The following is a 14,780-nucleotide window of genomic DNA, read 5'->3' on the forward strand; positions in this document are numbered from 1 at the left end:
AAAAAGAATAACTAATTGCACAGTTTGCCCGTAATTGGCGAGACGAATCTTTTAAGCCTAAATAGTCCATAATTGCACAATTTTTACTAAATACAAACGAAAGTGCTATAGTAGCCAGAAGCCAAAAATTTTCGCATCTAAACGGGGCCTAAGTATTTCTTGAGGTCGATTTGTCACTGCCTCGTGGGCTCGTGGCCTCGGCCTGCCCAACTCTTTCCATCACGCACCGGCGTCGCCAAAGCCGTCGTCTCCGGGGAGCATCTACCTCCACCCCAACTGTCACGGTCTCAGTGACGCTCTCTCCTGCTGCCACCGTCGAGCGCGAGGAGCGACCTCGCGACTAAAAAATCGCTCGGAACCTTTCCTTTTCGTGGATTCCTACCACTCCCCGACGAGGCAAGCAGCAAGCGTTAATTCCATTCCTTAATTGCCAATGGCGACCGCCTGCGCCAGTACGGCCTTGCGGCGGGCGCCTTGGGATAAACTCCGCGGCAAGGAAGGCACCCGAACCCTCGGGGGCCTTAATAGCTTCTTCCTCCCGTGGCTGAGGCTCTGGTCCCGTGCGGTGGTAGGGCACCGGCATGGGTGGTCATGTTGTCTCTGCCTTCGTGCTGTCTTCTGGGGTGCTTTTCTTGTCCTGCATCTTCCCAGGTGAGATGCTTGATCGTGCACTTTAGAGTTCTGATGAGTTTTATGTCTTTTGGGAAGAAAGATTCTATGCTGATCTAATTTCAGGGAAATAGTACAATCCAATCAGTAGGATGTTAGTGCAAAATGCAAATAATCCATTATGCTATACATATGAATGTGTTGCAATTCTGCATGGACAAGGACAAAAAGATATTGATAATTGAAGAACTGCACTGTATTTGCATACAGTTGTTTTAATATACTTTTAGCGATTCTACTTATGCATATTTTTAAAAGAAATTTGAACTGAATTATGCAATTTGCTGGAGAGACTGTTGATATTGGTTAGCTAACTGAGTTAAATGTACCATTGTACTATTGAAGAAAATAGTTAGTAAAATTTACTGAAAATTTTACAGTTCAGAGATTTCTTGTTAAAAATGGTAACCAAGCTGCCAGTCTTAGGTTCAAAAGTTTTGCATAACACCGTAAGTGGCTGTTTTTTTCTGCAGTGAATGGACTGTCTAAGGTCAGGGGTGTTAACTTGGGAGGATGGTTGGTCATTGAAGGGTGGATTAAGCCATCACTTTTTGACGGGATTCCAAATGGGGATATGCTCGTTGGTGGATTGATCTTAGTTATTCACTGTGTGTTCTTGGTAAACTGATGCTTGCATGGGTTTGATCTTCTATAGGGTTATATTTGCAGGATGGGACACAGGTGCAGATCCGCTCAGTGGTATTGAATAAGTATGTTAGTGCGGCTAATGGTGGTGGCTCAAATGTGACAGTGGACCGTGATGTGGCCTCAACGTGGGAAACATTCAGGGTGAGAGTACATGGAATGTATTAGTTTCATTTCAAAGAAGTATTAGTCTGCTGGCTTGTGTTTTACAGAGGGATAATCCTCTGCGTTATTCCAGCTATGGTAGTATCTCAAATTATTAGTCTGATTTCAAAGAGGTATGAAGCGTATTGGTATTACTGTTTTGTTTAGACTTTACAATAGGGTAAAGCTTCAAGAACTACTTAAGTACAAGCTAAATTCTAGTTATCCCTCTCTTTCTATGAACTTAAGTATGTTGTAATAGACTAGCGCTTAATTTCACTCCACGTTCTGCCACTGGGTACAATTTTTCTGCTATATGCTAATATTCCTTTTCTGACTTGGTTTGACCAGTTATCATGAACTGTTGTTCTTTAGTTCTTGTTATGGTTAAACCAATGGCCACTGCAGTTTCACATTAGGATCTATCACATTACAAGAAATTAATGATGATTTGAACCACTGTAAAGTTTAATTGAACACTGAATTGCATAGGTGAAGGACTGCTGATATATTTTGTGCCGTGTGGTCAAAATGTTTGTACAGTCAACAGTCATGCGCTTCCGAAGCAATTTTAGCGCCAATTCACATGTAGGATTGCCGTGAACAGATATGAGATATCTATAGCTTAACAGTTTTTTCTCCCTATATAGTTAGAATATATGTTCATTACCATTTTATTATTTTTTGCAATATGGTTAGCATTGAAGCAACTGCAAGTCATTGAATTGGTATAATTTTATTATTTACCTGCACCTTTTGGTTTTCTAATTGTCATTCCGCTTAGTGGTTGAGCTTAAATATGGCCTTACTGGTTTTCCTTTTTAAACAGCTTTGGAGGGTGTCAGATAATGAATTTCAGCTTCGATGCCTTGGAGGTCAATTTTTGACATCGAACAGTGAAGATGGTTTGATCTTGGCAACTGCAAAGCATCCATTGTCCACCTGAGACTTTCTTCATTGAAAGGAATGCTGGAAGGGTTCATATCAGACTTTTGAATGGAGGCTATGTGCAAGTATTGTTCGGTCCATGGTTTCATTTTGATAATTTCAAAGTGTTATATGTGATTGTCCCTTAGTCGCCTTCATGCAAGTTGTGCCATTAACAAGACATTGTAATCTCCTTTTAACTTAGGCGACAAACGATCATCTGCTTATTTCCACTTATCAATTCCAACCAGGATGGGATAATAATTTAGCAACATTTGAATTGGTGATTGTTGCCAATTACTTGCATGGGGACTACCAGCTTGCCAATGGTTATGGTTATGACAAGGCGAAGATGGTTTTAGAAGTATGTCATTGGGCACTCACTTTCTTTGGAATTTGCTGGACAAATCCTCTTTTGCTTTATGTATAACATCCCTTGACTCTTCCTTTTGCTTTTTAAGGAGCACAGAAGAAGTTTCATTACAGCAAACGACTTTGATTTCCTATCTCGGAACGGAATTAATACTGTGAGAATTCCTGTTGGATGGTGGATAACACAAGATCCTTATCCACCTTCTCCATTTGTTGGAGGGTCTTTGGCAGCCCTGGACCTAGCATTTTCATGGGCACAGTATGTCATGCTTCCAAACTCTTCTTTGCAGTGTTTGATATCCCTGATCTTTCCTGATGCTATAGTTACTTCTGTTGGATTAGATCTTATGGTTTGAAATGTATAATCGATCTTCATGCTGCTCCTGGTTCTCAAAATGGAATGGAACATAGTGCGAGCAGGGATGGTTCTGTGGACTGGCCCTCGCCTGAATATATCTCACAAACATTGGAGGTTATTGACTTCCTGGCGACAAGGTATTCGTTCACCTAGCATTTCATCTTAAACCGTTCGAATGGTAATTACCTGCATTTCTCCTGAGCTGGTTCTCCACCATCAAAATATGTCAGCAATTGCATCTCCTCTCACTGAACATGAAAACTGTATTTGCTGGTAGCTTCTGATGTTCTTAGATATCCCAGTCTGTCCTTGAAATGTTATAGGCGGCTTTCCTGGACTTGTGCTTTGCAGGTACGGAGGCCATCCTTCCCTTTTGGGTATTGAGCTTCTGAACGAACCTTCTGCAGCTACAGTTCCTTTAGATGTTCTAGTGTCCTACTATATGAGGGGATATCAAATTGTGCGAAACCATTCATCAACTGCATATGTTATTCTGTGTCAAAGAATTGGGAATGCAGACCCAATCGAACTCTTTCAAGCTGGTATTGGTCTTTCAAATGTTGTAGTTGATTTACACTACTACAACTTGTTTGATCCATACTTTGCCACCATGAATTCCACTCAGAATATTGAATTTATTTACAAGATGAGAGCACCGCAGTTACAAGACCTTAAGACAATGAATGGGCCTCTTGTCTTCATTGGTATGTTTAATACCCTACTTACGTTTTTACAATAGTTCTGCTTTGCCGTCCCTTCTTCAAATTAATAGAGTCCCTACATACTATTGTCCTTTATTGGTTTCATCTTATTTTTTAAATGCTGGAGTTGGGACCCGTTAGTCATTACACTTTCTACCTTTTTCTTTCTGGCTCTGATGGATAGCGGTCACTTGAAAGTTGTAAACATGTGCGCCAAACTATCAACAGACCCTATTGTTCTGTTTTTTTTTTTGATAAAACCCTATTGTTCTGTTTATTTTGTTCCAGTCCTACTTGATTATTTCCAAAGTCATGTACTAGCACACATCATCCTGATTTGTACTGAACATGGTGCTATGTCCCTATGTTCAGGTGAATGGGTTAATGAATGGGACGTGCAAAATGCATCTCAGTATGAGTATCAGAAGTTTGGCAGAGCTCAGTTGGATGTTTATGCCAACGCTACCTTTGGGTGGTCATACTGGACACTTAAGAATGACATGATCCATTGGGACTTCGAGTGGAATATTCAGAATAAATACCTATTATTCAGTAAGTACACTGGCCATGCTAAACCATGCATGTATTTCTCGTCTACTACATCAATGATCTTACTACTCGGAAGCCATGACTATGGTTAAATTGTGTTCCTCTGGTACTGCCCTGGCATAATAAGTTGCTGATTCCATGTATGCATAAAAGTGTTATTATTTTTTTTGATAAAAGCGCTATTATAGAATGGACTCTTTTGTATTGATATTTCTGTGGACAGATACTGATGAGCCTATTTTGGATCTGACGAATTCTCACCATGATATGCATCTTCTTTTCTAGGTGGTTCATCCATGGTGAAGACACCAAGCTTCCTGCTGCTTCTAGCGTTAGGATGGGGAATTCACCTGACCATCATGCCAAGATAACCTGGATTATAGTAACTGAGCTGTTGACAGTGTGGATGTACACATAGACCACCCAAGTCTGAGTTATAGTTGAGGCAAATTTGTGTGCCTATATCTTTCTTATATAATAAAGTCATCAATTTTTTTTTAGAATTACACGATACAACGCAGACTCTCACAATGCACGCACACTCACCTCTATGAACGCACACACGCAAACCCTACCCTTATGAGTTTCTTCGAAGACCGGGCGATCTAGTTGCTCCTTGGTTAGGTTCAAATTTTTTTTCCAGGTAAAAAAGATAACCTAGATTCCTTCGGAGCACATTCCCTGCTGCCGGCAGACCCGTACTGCCCTATTCTTTTTCCAAACTTGATCATGCATTATGGTAGGCCCCGTTTAGATTCCAAAAATTTTCATCCCAAAGTGTCACATTAAATCTTGCGGCAGATGCATGGAGTACTAAATGTAGACGAAAAACAAAACTAATTATACAGTTAGGTGAGAAATCGCGAGACGAAACTTTCGAACCTAATTAGTTCATAATTAGATACTAATTATCAAATACAAACGAAAGTACTACAGTGGCCAAGCCCAAAAAAATTTGGGAAATAAACACACCCTTACTCAGCTGCCGAAATGTTCATAGATTTTTTTCCTTTAGAAGAAGATGTTGAGGAATCATTTGTTCAGGATGGAGATAGTAGCGCTGGACCTTACAGAAAGTACAACGGGTGTAGCTGTCTCGAAACTGGGCGGTCCACCGGTGTCGTTATGGACCCTGACATGATTGCCGGAACAGGAGTGGAAGAACTCCCAAACGGCTGTGGTGGCACGGAGTCGTATCGTAACGCACCGGCCGGATCCGCGTGGCGTGGAATTGGTGAGAGGGCTGTGTGTTGTTCGCCTTCCGTCTTCCGTGACCATGAGCGTGAGGCGGACGGCTGGACCGGGTCTCGAAGCACAGTTCCCGGCGCCAGACTTTTCTGCGTGCGGTCTCGGCACGCTGCCGCGACTGCAAATGGCAGCTGGTATGCCGTATGCATTGGTTTGGAAAAGGTTTTCCTTCCTGTGATTGGCAGGTATACGACCTTCGTTCGATGGTTACACCGCTAGGGCAGTGGTACATCGGGAGGACTGGGCATTCGGTTTTTGTTCGATTTCTGTTCGGTTATTTGGTTCTCGAAGAAATTTGATTTCTATAAAACGGGAACCAATCATGTCGATAGAATATCGTCGGCAGTCCTTCGAGAGGTATCCTACGAAGGTAGATTGATCGGCAGAGGAGCGTGAGATAAAGAACAAAAAAGACAACAGAGACACGAGTTAGACAGGTTCATGTCGTCAGTATGACGTAATACTCTACTCCTGTGGTCTGTTTGTTTGTATTAGCTATCGTATGATATCGCGTGACTGCAGATGTATTTATCTTGATGTATCTTGTACGCTAGGGGACCCTTGTCTCTCCTTATATACTCTGGAGGGGTAGGATTACAGAGAAAGTATCATATTTGGTACTATACAATAGCTTACGGTGCACGTCGAGCAGCGCCGTGCACGCCTTGATCTTGTAGGCTGGGCCACCTCTGATAGTGTAGCTCATGTCTTGTCTTGTGGATACCGAGGGCCATATCCCCACAGCTAGTTCCTCGAGCCTGACAGTAGGTGACATAGTCACGTGGTGCCAGGGTTAGAAAGTAGAAGACCAGCCGAGCAGGCAGCCAGTCCCTGGGTGTAACCTTGAGATGAGAAAAGCGCACATTCACCGTAAGATAAAGTGTGCTCACTTAGTCCCCGAGCCTGCTGAAAGATGAAGAAGTGAATCTTGTAGCAGGGTCAAAGAAAAAGAAGTATGAAAGCTTTGCCGACGTCATCCGACATGCGCGTATCAAGACCCCAGATGTGCTGCCCAAGATCAGCACCCTGATCCGAACAGCATGGAGCAGTTTGATAGCACACCGATGAGACGTAGCAAGGTCCGACCACCAAGAGCGATGTCCGAGTGCCGTGGAGTTTCCGGCGTAGCTGACGACGTCCGAGCACCGAGGAGTCTCCAGGCGTAGACGACGACATCCGAGCACCGATGAGTCCCCGGTGTAGGCGGCGACGTCCGAGCACCGAGGAGTTGCTGGTGTAGGCAGCGATGTCCGAGCACCGAGGAGTCCCCGACGTAGGTGGCGATGTCCAAGCATCGAGGAGTCCCCGGCATAGACGGCGATGTCCGAGCACCGAGGAGTCCCTGACGTAGCTGGCGATGTCGAAACACTGAAGAGTCCCCGGTATAGGCGGTGATGTCCGAGCACCGAGGAGTCCCCGGTGTAGCCGGCGATGTGAAAGGTCCTTGTGTGGTTTTGGTAATTGAGTGACAACCTAGGTGGACTAATTGTTTTTATGTGAGATACATAGGTAATTAGTCCACAGGTACATATATGTGAGCAACATATGCCATGAAGGTAAAAATGGCTTGGAGATATTGCAAAGCTCACATATGTGATGATGAAGGAGCTCATTGCACATGAGATATGACATTGAGTCATGTGATCAAGGTGAAAAAGATCAAAACAAGACTTGGCTTGATGGACTGGTTGCAAGCATAAAGGGCAAGTCGAAGGCTTTGGAGCAATAGACCGCATGGCGGTGAAGCTTGAGCACTACTTAGCGTCGATGAACGAATGCAACGGTAAAAAGCAAGTGAAGTCAAGATTGATGAACCAATATGATCACGTGATTATATAAAGTGGATCATATCATTGTTGATCGTGTTGGTGCATATGTTGCATCGACATTGGAGGAGATGGAATGGAATGCGCAAGGCAAATGTATAACCTAGGGCATTTCATTTCACCGGTCATAGGTGTGTAGAGAAGTTTGTGACCGAGTTTAGGATAGATGACCGTACTATCAAGAGGGGCAAACTTGTTTACATATCGGTCATCTAGTGCCACTTGAGTGATCTAACTTTGCATCATCACTAGGATTAAGTGGCGTGGCAAGTTGAGTGGCTAATCCTTTAAAAAATGATTGTAAAAATGCTAACACACATATACATAGTGGTGTACACTGGGCGGTGTTGGCACATTTACAAAGGAGATGAAGTTGGAGTTGATGTGGATCAACTCGGCGATGGAACAGAGGTGAGAAGGGTTCAAAACTCCACCAGTGCCCTGTTCCGAAAAGATAGGGTCTCACAGAGTGGACCGGACTCTGTTCACGCAGTGACCGGACGCTGAGGCTTAGTGTCCGATCAGTGGTGGCAGTCAGCGTGTAGCATCGGTCAGTCGATCGAACGCTGGCTCTGAAAGTGACTGGACGCTAGAGGCAGTGTCCGGTCCTGTTGTCGGACGAAGCAGTGTCACTGGAGAGTGACCGGACGCTGGGGCTGCGTCCGATCACGTCCGACCGGACGTGTCCGGTCGGGGTCGGTACCTTACTGTAAACGATCGGACGTAGAGGGTCCAGCGTCCGGTCAGTTAAAGCTGTTGCGTCCGGTCAGAAGATGACCATTGAGATCAGAAGAATGCCGTTGAACGGAGGTGACACGTGGCTGTCATCGGGCGACCGGACGCTGAGGTCCAGCGTCCGGTCAACACGACCGGAGCGTCCGGTCGGCCCGACTTTTGCCCAGTGAAGGGGTAATGGCTAGTTTAGCCCTTGGGACTATAAATAGAAGTGGCCTTCAGCCATGGCTGGTGCTGAGCACCTTGGGGGACTTTGTGTCCATGCTTAAGAGTGCTTAGGAGCCCTCCATCTCACACATACTTGATAGTGATCATCCGATTGTATGAGTGAGCGATTCTAGTGCGATTGCATCGTGAGGTTGCATCGAGTGGCACTAGGTGATCGAGTTGCAAGCCGGTGGTGCTTGTTACTCTTGGAGGTTGCCACCTCCTAGATGGCTTGGTGGTGGTCTCCGTCGAAGCCCGCAAGAAGCTTGTGCGGCGCTCCGAATAAGTGCTTTGTGAGGGGCATTGTGCTCGCCCCGCGGGAGCCACGAAAAGCAACTTTAGTAAAGCGTGTCATTGAGCTACCCTCACTTTCGGGGTAGGTTCTTGCGGCGCCTGACGTGCGGGCTTGGCGGGTGATGCCAATTAGCCGCCGAACCACCAAGTGAGCGGTCGACACAACGGGGACTAGCGTGTTGGCAAACACGTGAACCTCGGGAGAAAAATCATCGTATCAACCTTGTTCTTCCCGTTGGTTTGCATCCCCGTTACACAAGCTTATGATTACTTTTATATACATTGTGCTTGTATAGTTGCTCTTGTAATTAGTTAGCTTGTGTAGCTTGCCATTTACCTTCTTGCTTGTGTAGCATAGAAGTAGCTCCCTTGCGTGACTAATTTGGTTTGAGTAACCTTGTTAGTCACATTGCTTAGTTTGTGTAGCTAAGTAATTGCGCTCTCTAATTTAGTATTGGTTGCCTTGTTATTGAGTATTGCTAGTGAGTTTAGGTGGCTTTGTGCTTTAGCTTACTAGCATGTGTAGGAGCTCCCTTCTTGCTTAAAGTACTAGTGGCATAGGTTTGTGTGACCTTACTTCTAGAATTGGTTAGGAGAGCTCTAGCTAGCCCGACACCTTTATTGCTTAATTAGTATCTTTGAAAGATGCTAGTGAATATAGATAGAGAGGTATAGTTTTGGCTAGACCGATAGTTATAATTCCGCACTTGTTTCAGTTAGCCGATGTGATTAAGTTTTAAAAAGGACTATTCAACCCCATCTAGTCGCCATCTCGACCATTTCATGATGTCCGTGCACCGAGGAGTCCCCGGCGTAGGCAGCGATGTCCGAGCAACGAGGAGTCCCCGACGTAGCTGGCGATGTCCGAGCACCAAGGAGTTCCCGGCGTAGCTGGTGATGTCCATGCACCGAGGAGTCCCCGACGTAGCTGGTGATGTCTGAGCAGCGAGGAGTTCCGAGCGTAGCTGGCGATGTCTGCGCACCAAAGAGTCCCTGGCGTAGCTAGCGATGTTCGACCATCAAGGAGTTTCCGGCGTAGCTGGCGATGTCCGAGCACCGAGGAGTCCCTGGCGTAGGCGACGATGTCCGAGCACCGAGTCCCCAGCGTAGCTGGCAACGTCTGAGCAGCGAGGAGTCCCCGACGTAGGCGGCGATGTCTGAGCACCGAGGAGTCCCCGGTGTAGGCGGCGATGTCCGAGCACCGAGGAGTCCTCGGTGTAGCCAGCGACGTCCGAGCAACGAGGAGTCCTCGGCGTAGCTGGCGATGTCCGCGCACCGAGGAGTCCTCGGCGTAGGCGGCGATGTCCGCAAGGTGAAGTGGGGTAAAGTGTGCCCACTTAGTCCTCGAGCACAAAGAATCCAAGGGCCGAGGAATAACCGACGTAGCTAGCGATGAAGCACGAGCGACGAACAATCTGGTCAACTGGTCGGCGGTAAAGTGAACATTGAGTAGAAGCGACCGGCGAACAGTCCGATCAACTAGTCGGTGATGAAGTCTATGGACCTAGTGGTCCGACCAGTTGATCGGTGGAGAAGCCTGAGCACCAGGTGGTCCGATGATCCTGTAATACAAATATGTAGAATGGGTAGTACATGATGTAAAAATATATAAACTCCGAAAAAAAATCAACAATGGCGATGAAATAGCATATGTAGCTCAATGATTAGTTGGTGTGAAGATGTATTTAATATAAACTGCACAAACAGTTAGTGTGTAGCTGAGTCTCCAGCCCTAGCTAGCCTGTTAACCATAACGCAGAGCGCGGAGCCCGTGCACGTGTAGGAGGAACAGGCGTCGCTAAGGAGCTACTGCCAACCACCCATAACACATAGGGTAGACGCTCGTGCACGTGTAGGGAGGAGCCGGAGACAGGGCCATCTCTGGAGGCATCCGAGCATCAACAGGACTGTTTGGGGGTTCAAAAAATCGTTTGGAGAGCAAACCTGGAGAAAACAGGTCGGAGAAACATCATGGCGATTAACGAAGATTGGAGAATATTTAGAAAAATATTAAAGCATGACTTATCTTTAGACAGAATGTCTGGTCGGCGGCGTATGGCGATATCTCCAACCTGGTCGGCGAAACTGCCCCTTAGGGCATCTTGGTAAGCTACGGCGACGTTGGCGAACCCGAAGGGTAGGGTCGTAACCCTTGGAGTCTTTCGAGCAGCCTCCGATAGATCTAGATCGAAGGGTGGTCGGTGTTGAACCAGAGTGTCCCGAGCCGATTCGGCGATGGAGAGGCAATCGACGAGCTTCAGACTGACCTGATCGATGGATGCGATCATATCGTCGTTGTTGATCTGCCTCCTCTGGCAGCGAGGAAGCGAGCGGCGAGTTGTTGATGAAGGCGACCTCAGAGACGGTTTCGAGATCGGATCTACAGTCACAGGTACGGGGGTGATCGGCACAGAATCGATCTGCACCGGCTCGATGAGCTCTCCGACTCCATCAGCATTGATGACCCACGAGATGGATCCGACCGTGAAGATCTGGCCGGGCTGCGGGAGGGACGAAGAGCCTGCGGAAAAAGCCATCTTGTTCGACAAGGAAACAGCACGCAATCCCCTACCTGGCGCGCCAACTGTCGATAGAATATCGTTGGCAGTCCTCCGAGGGGTATCCCACGAAGGTAGATTGATCGGTAGAGGAGCGTGAGATAAAGAACAAGAAGGCAACAGAGACACACGAGTTAGACAGGTTCAGGCCGTCAGTATGACGTAATACCCTACTCCTGTGGTTTGTTGGTTTGTATTAGCTATCGTATGATATCGCGTGACTGCAGATGTATTTATCTTGATGTATCTTGTCCGCTAGGGGACCCCTGCCTCTCCTTATATACTTTGGAGGGGTAGGGTTACAAGAAAAGTATACTATTTGGTACTATAAAATAGCTTGCGGTACACGTCGAGCAGCGCCGTGCACGTCTTGATATTGTGGGCTGGGGCACTCTGATGGCGTGGTCCATGTCTTGTCTTGTGGATACCGGGAGCCATACCCCGACAAATCAGTTCTAGAAAATTTTAGGAATCAAGCGTTTCAATTTTCAATTATTTTGGGTGCGTCTCGGATTCTAACCGGACTTTTGCAGGAGAGGTTAAGAGTTAAGACAACAAAAAATATGTAGGCTCTAAAGCAATTTTGGGCAACACTACCACTATTTTAGGTAATAACAATCGATAAGAGAACAATAGCTATACACTAGTAATCAAACTTCCTTTGGTTATTTTGGTTCCATAATATTCTGAATCGAACAGAAACCGATTTTTAGTCCTAGTTCCTTTGGTCAGTTTGGTTCATTATGTCTCACCCCTACGTCCGGTGGAGAGCCCAAGAACGAAGGCTCGTACCAAGTTCTTGCTTTTGCTTCTCACTTCCACGGCCTCGTTCGGCTTGCTGAATCTTGGCTGAAACTGGCTGAAAAACACTGTTCTAGCTGAATTGTTGTGAGAGAAAAATACTGTTCCGGCTAAAAAAACAAGCCGAACAAGCCGAATATGGGATAAGCCGAACGGGGCCCACGAATGCCATCCGAACCCCACGATCTTACCAAAAATTCGAGCACTATGTTCGCATCAACAATGAAAATTTAGACATTTCGCGTAGCTTACTGGAGAGAAGCAACTGTGGAAGCCAACACACTTGACGGAAGGGCCAGGGAAGGCAATGAAAATTATTTTGAGGTCAAATAGGTAAGTTCAAAAAAAGATGTCATACAAAGAAGGCAGTCTTTTTCTAGGGCCATATAAGTATTTCTCTTGTAATAATATCCTATTGTTACGTTATTATCGACACGAGTATGTATAGTCTTCTTTAGAACCTCTTCTGAGTTAAAATATCAAGAAAACCCCTTCATCATGTTTCAACTTTTTTTTACGATTATACGGTTCAAAGCAGACACTCACAATGCACGCATACTCATCTCTATGAATGCATGCACTCAAATCTCACCTCTCGCTATCGATGGAAACGTCGCTACCACTAAAAGCACAACGCTATTAAATCCGGGAAAATTCGCTCCCACGGGGATCGAATCTGAAGCGCTACTGAGGCTCTTATACCACTATGCTACATATTTTAACTTGGCACCAAAACAACAATCATAAGCAACTATCTAGGCGTACAACTGAGTTATTATGCTATATCACGCAAGGAAGTCGATTAGAAGGTAAATCATCCAAGGGCGGAGCTAGAGGCATCCATTAGGGTTAAGTCACACTAGTAATATTAAACAAATTCCATAGTAGCACTAGTGCGAAGCAGCTGCGTCATTCATGCCAAGACCCTGCACGGTGATACCGTTGCCTTTAGAAGTGGCTCTCTCGTAATGACCTCATGGCTCAGAACATCTAGACCCCTAATTCCTTTTTTGTGATTAACGACGATGTGATGCTCCTGATCGGACGTGTTTTTGAACAAGTAAACCCTTCCACCTCTTCTTATACGATCAAAAATAGATGAATGAATACATATACGGCATTGCTAGCGTCCGGAAGTTCGGACGGACGCGTGCATCCGGACGCCCATCGCTGATTTTTCCCACCCCACATGCGCACCCTACCCCGTCGTAGCGTACGGGCGTCCGGACGACTCGCCTAGCACGTGCAGCCCGTCCTGTCCGCCTCGATTCGAGGTCGTTCGCTCCGCCCCGCACGCGCACCTCGCCCCCATCGTGCCCTGACCGCCGGCTCCCAGTGCGCCCTGTCCGAGACACCGGCGCCCCCCCTGTCAACCGGCCCCTAGCTCGCCGCGTCCCATTCCCCGGCGCTCGTGTCGTGCCACTCTCACTCCTCACGCCCCCTGACTTTCCGAACAACATAAAACACGCGCAACATGAAACAGTTTGAATGCAACGTACGTATGAAATAGATGAAACATCTAGAACATATATTTGCAACATATGTGTGAAACATATACAGTATCTAGATAAAACATGAAAACACTTACTACAACATAAGACTGAAATATTTGAAACATATTGTTAAGCATATGTGCGAAATATATGCAATATCCAGATCAGAAACGCTTGCAACATACGTCTAGAACAGATAAAATATTTTGAATAAACCTCTGAAACACTTGCAACATGCCTCTGAAACGTTTGCAACATGTGTAACATCCCCGATGTACTTTTGCAATATTTATACGAAACAATTATAACATACCTCTGAAACGTATGAAACACTTGAAACATACGTTTTCAAAGCAACATCTCCTTTCTGAGATCGCGTGTCGCGGCAGCCACGGCATCGACAACGGCCACGACCTTCTGGTGGGGAACGACGGCATCGGCATCACCTCAGCAGCACCTCGGTGGGCGCGGAGGACGGGGCATGGCGCGCAACAGCGGGGGCGCGGCGCGCAGCGAGCTAAAGCATGCGCAGCGTGGGATGGAGCACGGCAGGGAAGACGGCAACAACGAGCACACGACACATCAACACACGATGGGCAAGCACGAGTAGTAGATATTTTAAGGGAGAGAGACTAAGTAGTATCCTCGTGCGTTACTACGGAATAACTAAACTTTTATACTAAAAACATATGGATCGCATGAGTGATATATTTAGATAACTAATATATATATATATATATATATATATATATATACATACTTAAAATAATCTTTAAAATTACAGAGATTGGTCACAGCACACCATTGCTAGGCAAGCAATCATTTAGCATGTTTAAATAACGGCAGTACATTGTTTCTATTTAATCGTCAACGTCTAAAATAATCTTTCATCATTTAACATTGGACAAATATGAGCTCAGCGCTTTTCGATACATCGATTTATAGATGCATTAATCTAAAACAAAATTGAATGTGGTATCAGACTAATATTTATTCACAAGTCGATTGCAGAATTGAAACAAAGGGAACTTATAATAACCAGCGCGTGCAATTTCTTTTAGATACATTTTGAACATATTATTTTATTGCGGGATGGTTAACATCATCCACAAACTAAAACTATCTTGCTGCTGCTACTGTACAATCCAGTGATCCAATAACATCCCTTCTATACCTAAATAAAGAGATATATATTCAAAGATATACATGTAGTGTATATTCGGAGATATATTTTACAGTTTTGCTGGGGCTGG

General features: G+C 45.5%; 1 pseudogene; it reads left to right on the forward strand.

Annotated features, from left to right (window-relative positions):
- Nucleotides 1–205: 205 nt before the first annotated feature.
- LOC136520229 (probable glucan 1,3-beta-glucosidase A) lies at nt 206–4,891 on the forward strand (annotated as a pseudogene).
- Nucleotides 4,892–14,780: the final 9,889 nt, after the last annotated feature.

The sequence above is a fragment of the Miscanthus floridulus genome, chromosome 18, assembly GCF_019320115.1.
Source record: "Miscanthus floridulus cultivar M001 chromosome 18, ASM1932011v1, whole genome shotgun sequence".
In the NCBI taxonomy this organism is placed as follows: Eukaryota; Viridiplantae; Streptophyta; class Magnoliopsida; order Poales; family Poaceae; genus Miscanthus; species Miscanthus floridulus.